The sequence below is a fragment of the Chelonoidis abingdonii genome, chromosome 5 (assembly GCF_003597395.2).
Source record: "Chelonoidis abingdonii isolate Lonesome George chromosome 5, CheloAbing_2.0, whole genome shotgun sequence".
Taxonomy (NCBI): Eukaryota; Metazoa; Chordata; order Testudines; family Testudinidae; genus Chelonoidis; species Chelonoidis abingdonii.
In genome coordinates, this window is record NC_133773.1 from 38,009,170 (window position 1) to 38,031,152 (window position 21,983).

Here is a 21,983-nt window from a genome sequence, read left to right on the forward strand (position 1 = left end):
CTCAAGGCAACCCAGGGAGGGGAAAGTTTTGGGGGGACAGAAAGTGCTCCAGACACTGAAATTTCTGGATAGTGGCAGAGTTACCAGATCTAAGCTAGTAATTAAGCTTAGAAGTGTCCATGCAGATCCCCACATTTGTACCTTAAAGTTCAGAGTGGAGAAGGAACCTTGACAATGTGACTGCCTGAGCCCCTCAGGTGGATAATATAACAAATAAAAAGTTCTTACTCCCCACCCCAACATATCCCCAGTGCAGTGTATAGCCTGTTATAGAATGCTGCTGTTGTAATACAGATATGCCTGGTTCCCACTAGATTTAATCTATCATCTGTTTTTATTTATATCACTGTGGATGAATCAGCTCTCATCCTTTTTATACGAACAGATCAACTATTAACACTTATCACATGCAGATGAGCTAAGTCCGAAAAAAGGAAAGGTTAAGACAATCAGGGAATTTATTTGAGATGACTATTTAGTGTTGTTAAGCACAGTTCTCATTTGTTAATGGCTTCCCTTTACATGCTGCACAATTAACATTTCAGTTTGAAAATCATTCTTTGAAGGAAAAGTATGATATCCCTGCAAAATTTATTGTTGTCAAATATCTTATACTCTGAGAAAGTATTCATTACTTCTGGTGAGGCTTATATTTTCAGAAATTTGATACTGGAATGGCATTGATTCATCCTTTTCCCCTTCTTTGACATATTATCACAGAGAGTTCTGACACATGTGAGCTGTGAGTCATAGACTCAGGTATTGTGAAGAGGAAAGAGGCAGAAAATGACTTAGGAGCACTAAACATACAGCAAAAATATATTTACCTCTTTAAATTTAGGTCCTATAGGAAATTAAATAAATTCAGTTACAAAAATTTCCAGAGTAAATTGATAGCAATATAGCTCTCAGCTAAGGTAAGAACTTCTAGAGTTAGATTGGGGTAGGCAACCTGTGGCACGTGTGCTAAAGGCGATTTGAGCTGATTTTCAGTGGCACTCCCACTGCCTAGGTCCTGGCCACCGGTCTATGGGGCTCTGCATTTTAATTTAATTTTAAATGAAGCTTCTTAAACATTTTAAAATCCTTATTTACTTTACATAAAACAATAGTTTAGTTATATATTATAGACCTATAGAAAGAGACCTTCTAAAAACATTAAAATGTGTGACTGGCACGTGAAACCTTAAATTAGAGTGAATAAATGAAGACTTGGCACATCACTTCTGAAAGGTTGCTGACCTCTGAGCTAGATAAAGCCTTTGTCTAGGCTGAACAAAAAATCTGATACAGCTAGGGTGACCAGACAGCAAATGTGAAAAATCGGGACTGGGGATGGGGAGTAATAGAAGCCTATATAAGAAAAAGACCCCAAAATCAGGACTGTCCCTATAAAATCAGGACATCTGGTCACCCTAGATACAGCTCTCTGTCAGGCTTCTAGGCTAAAGTCAGTGTTTCAAGCCTGGAACAAGCATCTACCTAACCTCAGCTAACTGAGGGCTTGGCTACCTTGGCACTTTACAGCGCTGCAACTTTCGCGCTCAGGGGTGTGAAAAAACACCCCCTTGAGCACTGCAGGATGCAGTGCTGTAAAGTGTCAGTGTAATCAGGGCGGCAGCGCTGGGAGCGTGGCTCCCAGCGCTGCACTCTACACCCGTAAGGGATGTGGTTTACAAGCAGCGCTGGGAGAGCTCTCTCCCAGCACTGCGGCTCTGACTGCAGCGCTTTGAAATTTCTAATGTAGCCAAGCCCTAAGTCTTCCAAAGCTGGAGCCTAAACTAACCTTCCAACTGAGGAAAAGTCTTTCTAGCTAGAGCAAATCTTAATTGAGCAGAGCATCTGCCTATAGCTGAGCCAAGCTCCCAAACTAGGCTCACTATTGTAATGCTGGGGCAGGCTTCATAGCTCCTGAACTCCACCCCCATTAAACACCAGCCATTCAGAAACACAGTGAGTCTCAGAGCACTCCAGTCCACTTCTATGAAATGCACTCACCCAAATATCTGCATTTGCAAGCCATTTATTTTTCCTTTTTGACAAGGAATCACAAAAATGTAGGGCTTGAAGAGATAATCTAGTTCAGACTCCTGCACTGAGGCTGGACCAAGTATACCTAGAACATCCCTGGCAGGTGTTTGTCTCACCTGCTCTTAAAAACCTCCAATGATGGAGATTCCTCTACCTCCATTGGTAACCTATTCCAGTATTTAACTATCCTTATAGAACCTTGTCCTAATATCTCCCATTGCTGCAGATTAAGCTGATTACTTATTGACCTACTGTTAGTGGACATGGGGAACAATTGATCAACGTCCTCTTTATAAGAGCCCTTAACATATTTGAAGATGGTTATCAGTCCTCCCTCAGGCTTCTTTTCTCAAGAATAAACATTCAATTTTTTAAAACTTTTCCTTAAAGGCCAGGTTTCCTAACCTTTTATCGGTGTTACAGCTCTGCTCTGGACTGTCTCCAGTTTCGCCACATCCTTCTTATTGTGGCAGCTAACACTGGATCAACACTCCTGGTCAGACCTCACCTGTGCAGAGTGGAGCAGAATAATTACCTCCCATGCCTGACATACACCACTTCTGTTAACACATCACAGAATGATACTAGCCTTTTTTTGGGCATTAGTCTAATAGAACATTCTATGTTTACTGGGCCAAGTGTTGAAGTCTTTATTGAATTTTTTTTACTCAGTCCAGTCAAAGTTAGACTGAGGACTCACAGTTTGTCAGACCACTCTGTTTTATTAGCACAGCGCTCTGCTAACAACATCCAGATAACGTGAGCACCATACAAGACACAAACTGTCTTATTTACACAGATAAAAGAGCGGGAATTAGACAAAAGAACAAAGAAAGCAAAACAGTAAAATTCACCTGGGGCACAGCATGCATATCCTACTTCCTTACTAACTCTTATTGATTTAAGGCTAATACTTCACCAATTGCCCTTAAATGGTGCAATTGTTCTATGTTAATGTCTGTATTCCTGACATCTGGATTGCAGCATTCCAACAATTTTGCTTAAAGGTACAGACAGCATTTCTTTAATCCTTTCTATTTTCACAATATAATTCATTCTACTTCCACAGTCTTAAATCAAGGAAAATGCCCACTGATTAAATCTTCCTAATTGATCACTCAAAGGACTGAAACACACTGATTAATTAATGAAGGTATTTCAATGGGAGTTTTTCCTGTGAAATGTTGATTAAAGATTTCATGATTTGGTCCATTATCTGCAAAGTGCTATGCAATCATTAATGAATTATACTTCACAACATCCCTCCAGTGATTATCTCCACTTTACAGATGGGAAACAGATACAAAGAGGTTAAATGATATGTCCATGGTTACATGGCAGTACAGTGGCAGAGCCAGGATTACAAAACGAGGGTCTGCTGATTCCACTAGTCAGCATTTCTATACTATGGAACATATTCAGTACAACTGATAAACAGCCCTATGAGCTGCATAAGAACACAATTGTTACAAAAATAATAAAGTTAGAAAAGGGTTAACCATTTACATGGTCAACTTAAAGGAAAACACAACTGAGATTAATGCCATGCAGAGGAGCAATTGTGCCATTTATTATTGCCAATAATATTATTGCTATATAGCACCTTCTCATTCAGAGGCAGCCTGAAGAGCTTTAGAAACTTTACTCGTGGATTAACAATCCTGAGATGAGATTCTGTGCTGTGTCTCTAATGGTATGTCTACACTGCACCTGGGAGTGCGTTTCCTAGCCTGAGTAGACAGACATGCGCTAGTTCTACTCGAAGCAGTGTCACCAGAGGTAGCCTGGCTGTTGGCAGTGCTAGCTGCCCAAGTACATAACTGGGGGATCCAGGCAGCTAGCCTGAGCTGCCACCCATGCTACCCTTGGCTACACTGCTATTTTTAGTGCACTTGCTCAAGCAGCGCTAGTGCATGTCTGTCTACCTGGCCTGGGAAGTACCCTCCCTCCGAGCTGCAATGTAGACAAACCCTAAGAGGTGCAGCGGAGATTTCATACTCATGGGAAAGGAGATCAGGCAGCTTTAAGACACTTTTGTCCTCCTGATCCTGGGCTATTAAAGGCTCTGGAGAGGCCCCCAGCATCACTGAGATAGTCTATCTTAGACAGATCCCCAGGGCTATCTAAGTTACATGAGCCAGACTGCCCACGGAGTACAGCACTACCTGGAACTGGGCATGCAAGTGGTCCTAGAGAGGCAGCCTTGCTGCTGTTTCCCACAGTGCCTGTATCAAAGGAATCTTCCCCGGACCAGATATGGGGCTTTTAGGGACACCTTTACATCACTCTGACCCTTTTACATGGCACTAAGCAGTCAAAGTAGGGGTGAGATTCTCACACATATATAAAACTCACTTCACCCACTGATGAAGTGCAGACATCTCTGGGCTGAAGTACAGCAACTGTTTAAGGGCCAAATCATCCCCTCCGCATCCCTGCGAAGAGAGGTGGAAGGGTTAAAAAGAATGCAAATGTATTCCCTTTATTTCTTTAGATTTATACACCTTCAAAATGGTTCTTATCCATTTGATCTAGGAGGCTTTGTTATTTCTTATAAATACATTTTAAAAAAATTTCTCCAACACTACTGAACAATAGTTATACCCTCTAACATGACCCAAGCTAGCAAGCCAGGCAAATGAAAAGTTAATAACTTCCCTTTGTTTCCAACAATTCATCAGCTTCTCTATTCTTCCTCACTTTCAAATGTTTGCAAAACCTGGCTGAAAAGTACAGGGGGAGGAGGAAAGCAATAGCCAATAGTGTTCTTTTCCGTTGGTTTTCTTGTTTTACCTAATGGTCTAATACTGGCAATATGCCATGTTATAAACTTGCAGCCAGTTTCCTCAAGAGGTCCTTCATAATGCTATTTGGGAGCTGTTCAGTCAAGAATCTGAAAGTTTACACAGTCTATAGACTGTACATTTTCCCATGTTTTGTGAAGCTTGACTCTCTGGTGAAGAATCAGAGATCAGTGCAGGAAGCTGACGGGATCACTTTCTTTTACTTTTTGGGTCATGATTTTTGCATTTTTCTAATACTCTCATCTTGGAATGGTTCTATGTAAGGGGAGGTATAGAATTCATTGTTGGCTTGAATACCCTTGAGTCTGCAAAATGTAGCTGAAAATCTTGCAAGAATGAACTCATGAGGTTTCACATCTTTCCCGCTTCCAGTAGTGCCAAAAATATGTACAGATCAGCTGTTCTCAGAATAATTTGAGACTTTCCACCTATAGATGAAGTCTAGAAGTGCAGAGCCAAATGGAAAGGGAAAGCAGAGTGAGAAAAAAGATAAACAGAACATATCAGAACCTTCAGAGAGGTTCTATTGAGTTCTAGAAATTAGCAATTTTCGAGGAAGGGAAAGAATTCTTTTTTCTCCCCTTCTACAAACCAATTATTCCCTATCCCATACATCCTTCCATTTGCCCAGCATTCTGCTCAGTCTCACACTGAGAGTGCCCTTAGCATTTGTAAACTATTACTGCTTTGCCAGTTGCTGGCAATCTCAGCTTAACCTCTCTGAAAAAATGTGTAAGAGTAGAGCTGGGTTTCTTTTAAACAGCTCTTCAGATTTGTGTTTGTAGCTCAGTAACTTCTCAGGAAGGCAATTAGGAGTGACGCACTAGCATAGCTTTCATATTCATGATCTTAAAAGTACTGTGCTCTCCTATACTGGGAAAGTCAGCCGGTTGGGTTTTTATTTACATTGTGTTCTTGTCATTCAACATCAAGCAATTGTATCATGTGTGGCCTCTAAAACTCAAAGTTAAAAAGTGCTAAGCTGCTCCCTCCCTCCCCACCCAGCAGGAGAGGTTGCTGTTCTTCTGAGAAACCTGCCTAGAGCAGTCTCAGCTCAGCATGTATGAAATGTCTCATTTGAGAAGTATTTCCACCTTTAGCTTCTCCAAGGACTTTCGCTCAACTTCTGACCTTTCTAAAATCTATCTTTTAGTCAGCAGCACAAAAACAGGGGATGTGTTAGAAGCCATTCTGGATCAGTGCCAGAAACTGAGTACTGCAGCATTCTGGTCTCACATGCACTATTGTCTGTGGCATAACCTACAAGAACAGCTTCCATGCAGTGCAGATTTAATGGCATAAGCACCCACAGCCTCCCCAGTAGGAGGGGATCACAGGGCCAGTTTGCCCTGGGCGCCATTTGAGTGGACCCCCAAATCAGGTGGTACTGTGATCCCATGCATCGGACTGCAAGACCACTCACTGCAGAGGGACTGCCAAAGTGAACACGTTATATTCTTAAAAGCAACATTTTGCCAACATGACTTTGTCGACACTAAGGCCTTCTGTGAGCACCTCTCTCAGTCAGTCAAGGATCACAGCTCTTCACACCCCTGACCAACAAAGCTATACCGGCAAAAATCTGTTTGTAGGCCTGGCCTAAGCTAGACATTTATCAGGCAACTTCTTACCAGGAGCGGTGCCAGGGTTTCTGGCGCCCGAGGCAGAATTTGGGGGGCGGCATTTTGTGCGCTCCCCACAGGGCACGCGGGAGCTTCCGGTTCTGCTTCCATCGTGCCACCGAAGAAGGACCCTCCACCGAAATGCCGCAGGCGACAGCGACAGTCATTGAGCTGCTCCATTGCCTGCAGCTGTTTTCCGTAGCACATTGGCAGAAAGTCCTTCTTCGGCAGCACGACGGGAGCAGAACCGGAAGCTCCTGCGCACTCCGTGGGGAGCGCACAAAATGCCGCCCCCCGAATCCTGACACCCCAGGCGACTGCCTAGGGTCACCTAATGGAAGTGCCAGTCCTGCTTCTTACCCATATAACTATGTTGACACTTGTGATTGTATTGGTACAACTATATCAATATAAGATCACACTGCTAAAGTTATACTGGTATAAAAACCTTTGGCGTAGGCCAGACCTAAGGTGATTATTTGAATTCAAGCTTAATGTGCAGCAAGGGAGATTTTTAACTATGAGGATAGTTAGCCATTTGAGTATGCTTCCAAGGGAGGTTGTGGAATCTCCATCATTGGAGGTTTTTAAAAACAGGTTAGACAAACACTTGTCAGCGATGGTCTAGCTATAATTGGTTCTGCCTCAGCGCAAGGAGCTGGACTAGATGGCCTCTCAAGATCCCTTCTGGCCCTACATTTCTGTAATTCTCTGGAGCATATTTCATAATCTTTCTTCACAAATCACAGAAAAGGTATCAGCCCCACTTTCACAAACACTAAATTAATTGAATTAGTGAACATTAAATTAAATGACACTCCCCCCGCACCTTTTCTGTTATACATACATCTCTTATTTATTTATGTAGCTGTCACTTTTGCAAGAGGAGAAGGGAGGGTCTTCTGAATGAGAGTCTGGACTCCGGCATTCTATTCACAGCTCTTCCACAGTCTTCTTGTGTGATCATAGGCAATTCTGTACCTCAATCTCCCCACCTGGAAAATGGGAATAATTATTATTTTTTATCTCAGAGGATGTTGAGAAACTGAACTCATTCGTGTCTGCAAAGATTTTTTAAAGTAGAAGATAGCCTGTGCTATACAAGTGACAAGTATTTTATTCTCAAACAAAAAAACTATTAACTAAATTTTTGGTGCCACAGAAGATTTTTAGTGTGAAATTTACTCAGGTGTATGAGTCCCTGCAAATCCCTCTGCACTCCTTGCACCCTTAAAGTGGGCATTAAGTGTTTGAGGAAGGATGATCTTGAGGTTAAGGAATGGGGCTAGGACTCCGGCAAAGAACCCAGGTGTCCTATCTCTGCCACTAACTTTCCAGGTGGCTTTGGACCAATCTGTGTTTTAGTTGCTATGACAGAGTGTGGGGCACAAGCAACACTCTGATCACTGCAACTCCAATTAGTTGCTCAGAGCACACCTAACTATGGGAACTGCGCCCAATAGTTTGATTGGGATTGGCTGGAGAGAGTTCAAAGGCAAATTAACTCATTACCAGAAGGTACAAAAAGCATAGGAAGGAAGTGGGGAGGGGTGTCAGTCCTGTAGAGTCAGAGCCACATGAGATCTTTCCTTTCCTTGCCTCAGGAACTGAGGGCTTCATGTTACTGTTGGTATAAGGCTATATAGTATGTGAAGGTGTCAAGGTTCCCTCCGGACTCTGAACTTTAGGGTACAGATATGGGGACCTGCATGAAAAACCCCTAAGCTTATTTTTACCAGCTTAGGTTAACAGTACGCTGCCACCACCAAGCGAGTTAACCAAATATTTAGGGAGAGTCACTTGGAACTCTGCCTTTCCCCAAATATCTCCTAAGTCCCTAACCCCCCTCTTCTGGGCAAGCTTGAGAATGATTTCCCCCAAAGCCCCTACACCTCTTTTCCTAGGTAGACTTGAGAATAATCCTCCCCAAGCCCCTACATCCCTTTCCCTGAGAAGGCTTGAGAATGTCCCCTCACAACTTAGTCCTGGTGAACACAGATCCAAACCCTTGGATCTTAAAAGAATGAAAAATCAATCAGGTTCTTAAAAGAAGAATTTTAATTAGAGAAAAAAGGTGAAGGAGTACCTCTGTAAGATTAGAATGAAAGATAAGCTCATAGACAATCAGATTCAAAACATAGAGGGTTTCCCTCTGGGCAAAACTTTAAAGTTACACAAAGAACCCAAATTTATCCTCCCTCTTATTTGCAAAATAACTCACAAACAAGAAAATTAAAGTAATCTAACCATTCCTTCTTTAAATACTCACTGCCCTATAGGAGTGGGATGGCTCCTTCTTTCTCTGTCTCCAGCAAAAGCACAGACAAAAGACTTTTTCCCCCTTCCAGATTTTTAAAGTTTCTTGTCCCCTTATTGGTCCTTCTGGTCAGGTGTCAGCTAGATTATGTGAGCTTCTTAACCCTTTATAGGTAAAAGAGGAATTAATCCTTAACTGTATGTTTATGACAGACGGGGGTGGAAAAGAGCCCTGTAAATAAACTGTACAACTGTACGTAGCTGAAGTTGCGCATCAAAGATCGACTCCGCCCCCCAAAGTGTAGACCAGGCCTGAGACATTTGTGGGCTAGAAAGTAGGTGAGATCGAGACTGCCCTGCCACATCTGCCCATCTGCAAAACTGGGATAAGAATGCTTTCCTGCCTCACAGAGTTGTGAGGATAGATTCAGTAAATGTTTGTAAGGGGGCCAGCACGAAGCACCCTAGAAAAGCTTATAAATAATAAGATATCTAGGCATGTATGTTATGGTCATCACAGTAGTTTCTGAGTGTGTTGGGGGGGGGGGGAATTTACCTTTCTGGAAGATATGCTTTAATCAAACACAACCTGTTGGGCTCAATATAGAGGAAATTGGGTAAAATATGATGGTGATGATGTGATAAACAGAAGGTCAGACTAGATGATCTAATGGTTCCTTCTGGTCTAACATTCTATGAATTGATGAGGAAAGGACCTCTGTCTCTGAGATTGACCTTGTACACGTTTCAAAAGAGACCCAACAACAATACTTAGGAAAAGAAGTGTCTTGTTTCAGAGATTATACAACTTTTTTTGAGCTCTGGCATTTCTGAATGGTTATAATGCAGTGGGTTTAACAACATGCTGCAAAATGGAAAAAGTCCTTGTTTAACAAGGGACTGAACACTTGCCAGTAAGAGCGAGGGGCACTCAGCACATCAATTCAGGGCTCCCTTATCTCACAGCATCAGGCTTTTACTTTGCTATCCACTCTCATATGAAGTGTGAGCTTGATGATGATAAATATCACCCACTAAGCTGTTTACAGCCAGAAAAGGTTGCTTTCTGGTTAGTTACAACCTAACTGTAGCAAGCTGAGTTTTCAAAATGTATCAGAAATGTTGCATAGTTTTCCTATTGTTAAATTCTCCCCAACATGTTGTTGACCTGTGTGCATTTTCCTATGAAGAAAAATAAATTCATTCTGGGCCATTTGCACATATTAGCAGGGAGCTGTACTTGCACCACGTGTTCAGTCATGTTCTCCTGTATCTGAAAGCTCAGCCCAAGCTGCTGCAATGCAAGAGTCAGCTTTGTTCCATCAAAACCAATGGATTCTTAAAAATGTACTTGCATTTGATGTCACAGCTTCTCTATGGGTAAGCAGGAAGCCAAGTAAAAGAGGAAGGCGAGTCATCTCCCACCTCTCAAAACCAGTCTTAAACATGGTCATTATGATGCCAGAGAAATGTCAAAGGCCATGTTTTCAAAGGGCTTTGATATGCATGCACATAAAATGCATTCACACACTTATATGTAATGTATTTAATTCTCTCTCTCTCATTGGTACTTCTGTGGTCCCCAGTTACCTCATGATACCATATTTATTTTCATAACAACCCTATCAGCTAGAGGGAATTACTGTTATCTCAATTTTTTTCCAAATGGAAGCTGCGGCACAGAAGATAAGTGACTTGCCCAAGGTCTCTCAGGAAATTTGTGGCAGAGTATGGACTTGAACCCAGCTGTCCCAATTTACAGCCTGACACCCTAACCAAATATCAGGCACTGTAGTTACATGCATGATCATCTGATTTGTGCACACAAATTCAGGTCAGATGAATAGATCAGTGTAGTAAAAGAAAGAGTGTCACCTCTATCAGATAGCATAGAATTGATTATTTAACTCCCTAACATCCCTTTTCTTGCACACTGCTCATACCTTCCACTCTCTTGACTTCCTGTCTATTGATTCCCAAATATCTGGACATATTTGTCGTTACCCGAACACAGATTATCATTTGTGAAGAGCAGATGATGATGTGCAGATCAAATAATCTACTGATGATCAGATTCTGTACTACATATTTAAAACCTTGGAAATGAGGAAGAAATGGATGCACCTGGGAGAAGCTAGCACTTATAATTTAAAAGGAATCAAAGAAAGGTACCGGAAATTGCAGCCTGATAAGCCTCCTTGTCTTTAGCAATGGTGAAAATATTATCTATAAACACTGACAGGAACACGAGAACAGCACCCTGCTGATGGATGCTAGGCATGAATTTATGATAAGATTATGTAAAGCACTTTCTTGAATTTCTTTATGGCAATACAGTGAGTGATACAGGAGAGGATGGACGTTTAGGACAGTGCTGCAGTTCAGCAGGCTGAAGGCTCCATGCTCTTTTCCATTCTGTGGCACAGAGAGGAGCAAAAGAGAAGGCAAAGGTTATAGGTGAAATCATGGCCCTTTTACAGGCAATAGCAAAGCTTCCGTTGACTTCAATAGGGCCAGGATTTCATTTTCTATGTTTAGAAAGTACATAGGAGGCAGAGTGGCTGGAAAAAAAAAAAGGACCAGTAACAGCACAAGCACTCAGCTCAGTCTCTGGTTGCTCATTATACTGGAAATAACTATTGCATACTGGGCATTCTCAATGGCTAAACACAAACTTTATGGTTTAACTACTTCCAGACCAGTCACCTGACACCCAGGCTTATGAAGTAGTAGAAAGCCCCCCACCTTCTCAGAAAAGGATGGTGGGAATGGAGTCAACACTGCATGTTCTCCTTTCTTGGGAGCCTGGTGTTCGCTGGGGCAAGCGAAGATGGAAGCAGTGACCTATCACATAAGAGGATTTTAATGCAGAAAGCCACACAGTTATTAATCATGTTGGAAATAGAATTAATCCTATGGCTTCAAAATGGATTCTTTTCAGAAGGAGGGTAAATAGGTAATGGCAGGTCAACTCCCATGGAAACTGTGCTGATAGAAGGAGGAGATTGCTGAGTAACTGGAGCTCTGTAGGGTCATAATCTGATTTCCTTGAGGCCCATAGAGTTCACAGCCATAGCCTATGCCCACTCCATGCTTCCACTAATCCTTCCTCAGAAGGTAGAATTTATTGCTTTATGGATTTCAAGCCATGGGGATTTTTGATTACTTTCCCCCTCTGTCCTTTAGGTTTTACTGTGGATGTGGATCACAGAGTTCTAACTTTCAAGTCCACAAGATTTACATGTATAGTGCAGGAGGTGAGTTACTTGTGCGCATAAATTGGCTTGGTAATTAGAGTTTGCATGAGGGCATAAGCAGTCTGAGATGGGTGGAGGTCATCAATGAAGTGCCACTAGGCTCTCTCTCAGAGACTACGTTCACTCTAATAGTTTAGAAGGAAATGTGGTAAAACGTGATGGAATTCTCTAATGAAACAAAGGCAGGAAGGCAATGAGTATAAGAGAAATGGGCAATCAAAGTTTGAGTGACTTGAATAGGTTGTGAGAGCCCAGAGATAAGTGGTTCATATTGTTAGCCCAATTACTTAGACACTATATGGGGTCTTGCGGGGTGTTTCTGTGAGGAGAAATTGATTATAGAATCAGGTATTTCTTTGATGCAATCCTGTTTATTTATAAAGAATGTGGAAAGTTCCATTTCCCTGAACACAGCAGGGATCAAAGAACAGGAGGCAGACCCACACAGCTAATTTGGCTTCTATTATCTCAGCTAATTTTACTTCAAAAAGGAGTTTAACTGCTTCTTACCTTTATCCTGAATGAAGGGCAGCTGTTACACACAATTTCAACAAGGTTTCACCAACTCTGCATAAGTAGACACAGATTAGTAAGAACAGACTGATCTTGACTTTGTGGCTACCTGGATCATTCGGTCATCTCTGGTACCTCACTCTCCTGAAAATTAAATGCAAACCCTCCTGAGAATGAAGTGTCAGCTCAAAGGTGGCTCATTTTTGTCTATCCATAAAATTGAACATTTTTAAAGAGGTTCCCCCAGTATATACCTAATAGCTCACTATGTTAGAGAAGACCTTTAGTAAATAAAAGCTCTGCTTTTGGCCCTTCATCAAACAGTTTATAAGAATAGATTTAAAGTCCTCAAGTGGTCTTCAAATCAAACACACAGAAGATGACTTCTTTTTTGCAATTAGATAATAGGATAAGTTACTCCACAGAAGTAATCCTAAGTAAATAGGACTCTCGCAATCCTAAGTAAATGCACTGAACTGTGCTTCTATTTATATTCTTTTAAAATGGCCCTTTACATACTTGCACTGAAAAATATTCATACATTTAAAGACTGAATTTCTTCTGGGTGCAGTTAAGTATTATCTACTTTTCCCCTGCAGAAGCAAATCTTAAATAAAATAATAAAAAAAAAGGAATCATATGGCTTGTTGTATTATTTCAGATGGTTTAAAATGAACCCCAAAATCAAAAGTGTTAAGAAGATCCTAACTTTCCAATATTAAACAGTTTTAAACAAGATTTGAGTTTGGTATACAGAGATCTCAGCCTGTGTAATACCACGGCAAACACACTTTTTAACCTTTTATTAAAAGTAATCACAAAACTTTTGGTACTCCAACAGCTCTTGGTTCAGGTGGTTTGAAATTCAACTCAGAGTCACTTCAGTAGCAGCCCTGAATTAAGCTGGCATTTTGTTCACATGGGGAATTACCCAAGATGTTCTTTCAATAAAAGTTTGCTTTAGCATCTTAACCTTCAACAATTTAAAACATTTAATTTTTGTTACTTTTGCTTTTTTTTTTTAATTCTTTACATTAAAACTTTGAAGTTATTACCATTTACAAAAGCTATAAACGTTAAAATTAACAAAAAAAAGGGAAAACAAATCAAAGCATTTGTTAAAAAGTTTTTAGACAAATTGTCAATTGCTATAAAACAATTGTTAACTCTTCCTTATTTTTGAAAAAAAAAAAAAGAATTACTTTGCATGCTTATTCCAAACCAGTTCAACATATTTAAGGATTTAAAATAACAAACGTTTGTTGTAAACTAACTTTGAAAACTATTGCTTGTTTGCCAAGATGTCAGCTTCTGAGTATATATTAACCCTTTAGGCCCACCCAAGGATGTAAAAAATGTTGTATTAATTTAGATGGAATATATGGGCCCAAAGAGACAAACATGTTAACATGATCCAGAAATTGTCCAACATTAAACAGTTTTAACCAATGTTTTGGTTTGGTATATAGCACGGGTTCTCAAACTGGGGGTCAGGACTCCTCAGGGGGTCGCAAAGTTATTACATGGGGGTCTCAAGCTGTCAGCCTCCACCTCAAGCCCTGCTTTGCATCCAGCATTTATAATGGTGTTAAATATATCAACAAGTGCTTTTAATTTATAAGATGGGTCATATGCTATATAAAAGGGGTCACGAGCACAATAATTTGAGAACCACTGGTACATAGATACCTCAGCCTGCTTAATATCATGGCATGCACATCAAATAGTTAAAGCATTTGAAATATTAAATAAGTCTTTCATTTCAACATCCCTTGTTACCTTTCCCTGGTAAGAAAGAAAACCTCCCTGGCAGGACAATCTCTTAGCTGGCATTACAATGGTAATAATTGGCCCTTTGGAGAAAAGAGAAGTTAGTTGAGATGGACTGGAGCTGATGTTGTTAAGACAAAGAAGACAAAACAGGACAAACACACAAAAGGGAAAGAGAAGAACAGCAAAGACAGAAGAATGCAGCTTCTCTCTCTGGTGTTGACTCTCACTTGTTACCTCGCTGCTGCAACACACACAGATACAGCACATAGTCTTATCAGCCACCCCAAGACCTGGCAAACTTGTAATGGGCTGTTTAGGGAACTGTTTTTAGCTGCATCTTTCTGGTCACAAATGTACAGCAGTGTTGTAACATATACAAACATGTCCAGCTAAGACAGACTCTTATTAGACAAAAGGAAAAAGGAGAAGGACTGGAAAGACAAGAAATAAGGTGGGGAAGCAAAAGTGAGTGACAAAGTATGACATCCCAGGTGGCATTTGGGATTTAGCCAAAGCTAGTGGAAGTAGCTCCCTTTCTTTAGCCTGGTCTGCTCAGGGACATCTCTCAGGATTAGGATGAAAAAGGTATGGGGGACCCATGAAACAGTGGGAGTTGCAGCCATCATGGACAGGGATGGCTCTGGGTATTTTGTCGCCCCAAGCATAGCTGGCAGGCTGCCTTTGGCAGCTTGCCTGCGGGAGGTCCCCGGTCCTGCGGATTCGGCGGCACGCCTACGGGAGGTCCGCCGAAGCCATGGGACCAGCAGATCCTCTGCAGGCATGCTGCCGAAGGCAACCTGCCTGCCGCCCTTGCGGCAACCGGCAGAGCGCCCCCCCCCCGTGGCTTGCCGCCCCAGACATGCGCTTGGCGTGCTGGTGCCTGGAGCCGCCCCGATCATGAAGCAGCTCATGCCTTCCCCTTCTCTAACCTTTCAGTCAGCCAGCATTTCAGTAGTCCTGCTGCTATTTTTCTTACCTCCCCAAGTCTTTTTCTGAGGAATCTAAAAGGGAGTGATGGACAGAGTAGCCTGTCCTCTCATTTTTTTGTCCATCAGTTAGGCCGTTTGATACACCAATTTCGGTTCACTGATTTTTCATTCTCACACTTCTCGTTTACCCAGCAGGATCTTGACATAATTCTTAAGTTATATCAGTAGGCTTTTTTGTTTTACACTAATTCAGATTTCTTTCTCCTTTTGCACCTTTTCCTATCAACAGCTATTGTGACATTTATAAACTTTCACTCACTTTTTACAATTGAGCTCACAATTAGGGTCAATCTGTAGGCCTTGTCACAATAGACTTTGTCAAGTGATTTAACAGTCTTTTAATCAAATCTAGAGATCAGCATCAAACATTACATATGTTCCTTCAAGTTCTGCAGTAACTGAATGTGATTACATGAATTTTACTGAAACATCTAGGTTTTTTAATTAGACATTTTAAAAATATGTTTTTCAGAAAGTGTCGGAGTGACATAACAGGTCCTTATTCTCCCCCCATTATGGAAATAGGCAAAAAGGTAATTCATGAGCTAGACAGTTTCTAAGTAGTATTTCTGATTGTAATTTAAATGTATAGAATTAACAAGATAGCTTGCACACTAAAGCACGGTTCTCAACCTTTTTCTTTCTGAGCCCCCCCCGCTGTAAAAACTCCACAGCCCACCTGTGCCACAACATTTTTCTGCATATAAAAGGCAGGGCATTAGGAGGTAGTAGGGCAATTGCTACTGTGAAACTAAGTTGCTCAGGCTTCAGCTTCAGCCCTGTTATCATTAACTGTCCCAGTAGAGGTGAAAAGCAGCATGACGTAAAGAGAGAAGGTTTTGTTTTTTACTGATGGCCTTCCTCTTTAGATCAAAAATCTTAATTCATCAAAGCATTTAAGCATGTAGTTAAATTCATTCCTATTCAGCAAAAGACTTAAGAATGTACTTAATTCCACTGAAGTAAAGTTAAGCATATGCTTAAGAACTTTGCTGAATAGAGCCGGGCTGCTGAATTGGGTACTGAGTTATCTCAGAGCAAAAATAAGTCTTACAATCCTCTTCATGGTAATGCGTGTCTTCTGCTGTTCCTAGGAAACTAGGAAAATAAACAATAGAGTACTAGAACCAAGTGAATGTTTGATTTTCCATATAATATATATTCACCAAGCTGTGATGTTTGGACACATCAGTAGAGGTTTTACCAAAGAGAAATAAAAATGAACTGAATAATCTCAATTTTAGATTCTAAAATGCAGGAAAATACCAGAAAAAAGATTATCATCCATGTTTAATATAGTGAGGTTTATTTTTTTAAAGTGGAATGTGCATGTGTGTGTGGGGGGGACAGGAGTTGTTATATATTTTTGTAATTTGAAAATTCAGTGCTTGTGAAAGGTGCTATAATGCCAGCTGTCAGGACTGATGCCCTCTATTTATTCACAGACTAGGAAAAGAAAGCTGTCTTTCCTCAGGAAATTGAATTACTTTTGTCCCATATAGACACTCCTTGCGAGGGGAGTGTGTAGTTCATTTAGATTTGAATCAGTAACCAAAAGATGAAAAGATTCATATCCCACTATCAATCCTTCACGTATCTGTGTGCTGAATGGATCAAGCATTGATATTCAACTCAATACATTTGGAATATAAGGTAAATAACACCAGATTCACTAGGCTTAAAGTGACTGATTAAAATCTTTAAATTCCTATAGATGTTATTGTGACAACCAGAAGGAGCCAGCCTGTATTGTTCTGTGAATGCAACAAACAATGAAAATTACAAAGCAGGTGCAGGGAGCGTTTTCAAGAATTCAGTATAAAAGACAATAATGTTAAATCAAAGTGTAGTCCCCTGGCTCATAACAAGATCTCCATGCTTGAAAATTCTATTGAAAAAATGAATGTGGTTGTTTCTAGCTCTTTTTAAAAATTGAACAACTGCCAGAATTTTCTTAAATTTTGGTTTTAAAGGGCAACTATCCAAATATACATGGGGTTCCTGAAGGTGTTTGTACATGGAATGTATGAGGGAGAGGAAAAAGGGGAAGTTAAGAATGTGCAGAAAATTATTTTATGGTTTTACAATGCTTGATGTTGTCTAGACAATACCTCAGATTCCTCATGAAGTTTAGTTCTGTAGAGATGGAAACAAGAGTGTTCTTTACCAACTTGATCTCAAATCCATGACCTCAATATGAGAGGGAAGATTTGCTTGCTTTACTGGCATAGTCCACTATTCAAAAAGGCTCAGGTCCCAAAGGCTACAGGGATCTGTTGGATTGCTTTGGCTGTTAATGCATCCATTAGTGATGACAAATCATCTTCAGTGCCTGAGCTTCAGTACATAATGGTCTTTTCCCCACATCCCACAGAATGAGTCACAAACAGAGACGGTCATTCTAAAGAATCATTTACCATTCATAACATGCACTTCCATTTATCTTTGTTTTATTTGCAGCAAGGAAACTCTTATGCCTCCAGTTACACCTCACGCTAAATAAAAAAAACAAAACAAAAAAAACAACAATCTAACTCAACAGTGGATAATAAAACCATTTAGCAATTTTAAAAGCATTGAATGGGGTTTTAGGTAGGGATTGACGAAGGTTGAGAAACGAAACGCAGAAAAGGACAGGATTAAGTGTCTTCGTATCTGCCAGCTTTTCAAATGAAAATGAGGGTGATGCACAGTATTTAAAGGCGATGTGTCAGGAGGCAGGGGGTGTTTTCCCACCAGTTCTTTTCCCTCCCTTAGATTCCTCTCTTTTCTCTTACCCACCAGTTCTGCTTTTCCTTCTGCATGGTGCTGCAGTGACGAAGTACTGAACTGCGGGGATGGGACTAAGGAAGGAAAGCAGCTTTCATCTCTCACAAAAACACACTCACCAACAGTACATGGGAAGAGGAAGAAAAGAAGCATCTGTCTTCAGTATGGTGTTTCCAAGGCTCCTGCAGATGGTGCTGATGCCATGTGAGGATGTTAGAACCAGCCCACATAGATTATGCCAACCCCATCTTGTCCATGTGCCCACGATATGATATGGTGAACAGCAGCCCATAAAACAAAAACCCTATTCTTCCTTTAAACATTTCAAAAGTTTCATTACCCATTTTTGAAGGGTCAGAGGGTGCAAGACTTTCTTTCTTGAAAATGTAAATGCAGGCCTGTCTTTGCACACATTTTTCAGGTTCAAAAAAGTATGGCCTTTCTCTTTATTTCTGTACAATATCCAACGGGCCTTCCAGTTTTGCTTTGGAATATGGGATTGTTGTCTAAGCAACTCCGGTTACCTCTGCTGAGGTGGGTGCTGTGTTCAACAATCCCGAGAGCATGAGCAATACATTCTTAGGCACATTTGACTTTCTGAGTGAATGAGTGTTGAATCACACAAGAGCTCAGTAAAGAGAATGTCCTATTGAAGACACATGTGGCTGAAGATCATGGAGACCAAGCTGAGGCTGAAGGGGTCTATTGCAGGTTGGAAGAATACGCTGTATGCTTTGGAAAATGAGAAGAACCAAGCTGGACTGTGAGTAAAGAGGGCAAAAACTAGAAGTGATTGCGTGATTGTAAAGGTTTAGAAATGTTCAGTAAAAGATTCAGATATGCTTCCAAAATTTTCAAGGCTTTTTTAAACCCAACTTTCAACCCTGCTGTGCTTTGCCCACTAGTTTAACTGTGCCTCACCTCTTGACTTTAATAGGACAGCAAAACTAAAATCTAATGCAATCGTTAGAAAGTATGCACTGGTAGCATCATCTGGTTTTATAACTGTTTTCTCCTGTGACATATGTAGAATATATATAGGAATATAGAGACTTCTAATCCACCATTATACTTTATGCTGATTACATTCAAGAAGTTCTTCCTTTGCTCTGTAACTGAACAAAAAGAAATAATGGAATAAAACATTGTCATATAATAATGATCTCTGGTTTCTTCTGACCAGTAAATGTCAAGACAACCACAAAACTTATTTTCAGAGAGGAAGTCACTGATTGTATGATGATGGCATTTTACTACCATGGACTTTATTTGTATTAGCCAAGGAAATTGATGGAGAAGCTGTCTTTTCTGTCTGCTAGAAATTGGTGTGATAAAATGAATTAGCCACTGCACTATTATTGAAGAGCTGTGTTCTAAGCAATTGAGAGAATAACTTATGTGCTTTAACCATTAAGAGAGAAGCTCATCTCAGTCCTGCCAAATATACAAATATTCCCTATAGATTACATATTTCTGGTCCTTTCTACAGGACTACTGAGAAACCTGTTTTTTTTTTTTTTTTTTTTTAATGCTGGGCTCAGGTCACAATGTAGGGGTATTTCACATGAAACCAAAAAATGATTTGTGTGCGTTAAGACATCTCCCTGGCACTACAGTGTTTTAAAATCACCTTCTTTCCTGATTTACCTTACAATTTTTATTATCCAAATCCAGATTCTCTCAGCAGATGTAATTCTAGGCCAATATTTCACTTTATTTTTTAAATGTCCACACCCCCATTCAAGTTTACATATTTGACATATGTTATGAGAACTTCTCAGGGTTGCCTTAAAAGTATTTCAGGTCTATCTCTGAAGGCAGAAAACAAACTACACTTGCTTCTGACGCTGTGTTGATGATGGTTTGATTTTGACGAAATTATATAAATTTGCACTGTAGTGATTTTTGTTAGACGATATTAGCAGTTACATTATCTGCAGAGATAAAAGTACAATTTAAAAAAATAGATTGTATCAGTATGCTGGACTTGCATCTGATTTCAGTTTACACTGGTGTAACTCCATCGACTGCAATGGCTTTACACAGGATGTCAGGCCCTCCGTTTCTAATGGTTGAAATGGTATTCTCATTTAAATTTTTACCACAGGTTAGGTGATGGCTATCTAGTATGTTGATCAGCTGGCATTAATTTCATTTGCTATATGTTATGTTAAGACACAGATTTGCAATGGGCCATATCCACCCTGATTGAATTAGCCTTATTAGTACTGACCTCCGCCACTTGGTAAGGCAACTCTCATCTTTTCATGAGCTGTATATTTATATCTTTCTACTGTATTTTTCACTCCATGTATCTATAGTCCACGAAAGCTTATGCCTGTGATGAAGTGGGACTGTTCTTAATGTTTCCTCTAAATACTGTGTGGGTACCTGAGTTTCCCCTGTGCATTTCCTAATTCTCCAGTGTGCATAAATTGCTGACACTTTGTATCCTAGCAACAAATGGCTGGGGCCCTTCACCCTGCAAGGGGATAGCTAAAGGTGAACAAAGAGATCAGGTGACCTCCTGGCCCGGGAAAGAGACAAAGGCCAGAAAGGAGGGGCTAAAGGGAGTTTCAGTTTGGAGCTGGCTGGGGGCTGGAAGTGAGGGCAGATGGGGTGGTCTGCCCCACTGGGCTGCAGAATGGACCCGGCTGAGGGGTCCCATTCTCTGTACTTGCAAGCTCTGTTTTAGTCTGTGTTCCTGTCATCTAATAAACCTCTGTTTTACTGGCTGGCTAAGAGTCACGTCTGACTGCGAAGCAAAGTGGGGGTGCAGGACCTTCTGGCTTCCCCAGGACTCCGCCTGGGCAGGCTCACTGTGGGAAGCACACGGAGGGGCAGAGGATGCTGAATGCTCCAAGGAGAGACCCAGGAGGTGAAGCCATGTAAGCTTCTTGCCTTGAAGACAGTCTGCTCCAAGGGAGAGGCTCCCCAAAGTCCTGACTGGCTTTGTGGGGAGCAGTTCCAGAGCATCACCAGGGGACTCCATGACAATGCCCAAATAAATTTGTTAGTCTCCAACTAACAAGGTGCCACAAGGATTCCTTGTTTTATTCATGGGAACTCTGAATTACATTATCTACTGTAATACGGCAAGATTAAAAAAGTCAATGTAACCATCCAGCTGGGTACTGGAGAATTCTTCATTAGCATCCTTGGAGATAAGGACAGTTTTAATAGTGTCTTGAATTCAGTCAGTCATTCTTTGAAGGATGGAACTGTATCTCAGAAATGAAATATCATCAAATCAAACCTGCATTCAAAAAAAACCAACCAAAACAAAACGTAGCAAGATCATTTAAAAAAAATCAAGAACTTAATTATGACCTTCAGTGCATAGGAGAGACAGAATACTTTTATGAATGCCACAAAAATAAAATATTTTAATAGATATATAAATAAAAGGTTTAGAGTAGACTTCTCCCCCAAAAAACACATAAAGCTTCCATACAGAAACTGAACAACATTTCAAGTGACTACTGAGTCAAATAATCACTTTGATACATTCAAATTAATTGGAGGCAAATACATAATGAAATGATGTACCTGAATCATTCTTCTTTTTCATCTTAGCAGTATTTACAGTAATTTGTGTTTTTACAGTACTATGCAGATTTGGATATGTAAAATAAAACCCCTAATGATAGAGCAAGTCAAATCAAATAAAACAAAAAGGTGGCTTGCATCACCCACTGTGAAAGCGTTAATACACGTGAAGTAATTGACTTGCGTTGTAAAATAAATTATGTTCTTATATACTGTAGCCAGGGCCAGCTCCAGGATTTTTGCCGCCCCAAGCGGTGGGGGAGGGGGGAAAAAAAGCCACGCTCGCAATCGGCTGCATTTTGGCGGCCAGTCCTTCCCTTCGAGAGGGACCAAGGGACCTGCCGCCGAATTGCCACCAAAGAGCCAGACGTGCCACCCCTTCCCCTGGGCCGCCCCAAGCACCTGCTTGCTGCGCTTAAA

At 40.8% G+C, this 21,983-nt stretch overlaps 1 long non-coding RNA gene across 1 annotated transcript in view; it reads right to left on the minus strand.

The window, feature by feature from the left end:
• Positions 1 to 12,530, minus strand: part of LOC142046930 (uncharacterized) — a 16,360-nt gene extending 3,830 nt beyond the window's left edge. The window contains exons 1-2 of the long non-coding RNA XR_012656030.1: positions 12,481 to 12,530; positions 7,301 to 7,452 (exon numbers count right to left, since the gene is read on the minus strand). This is a non-coding gene — a long non-coding RNA (uncharacterized LOC142046930). The remainder of the gene's footprint in view (positions 1 to 7,300; positions 7,453 to 12,480) is intronic.
• Positions 12,531 to 21,983: the final 9,453 nt, after the last annotated feature.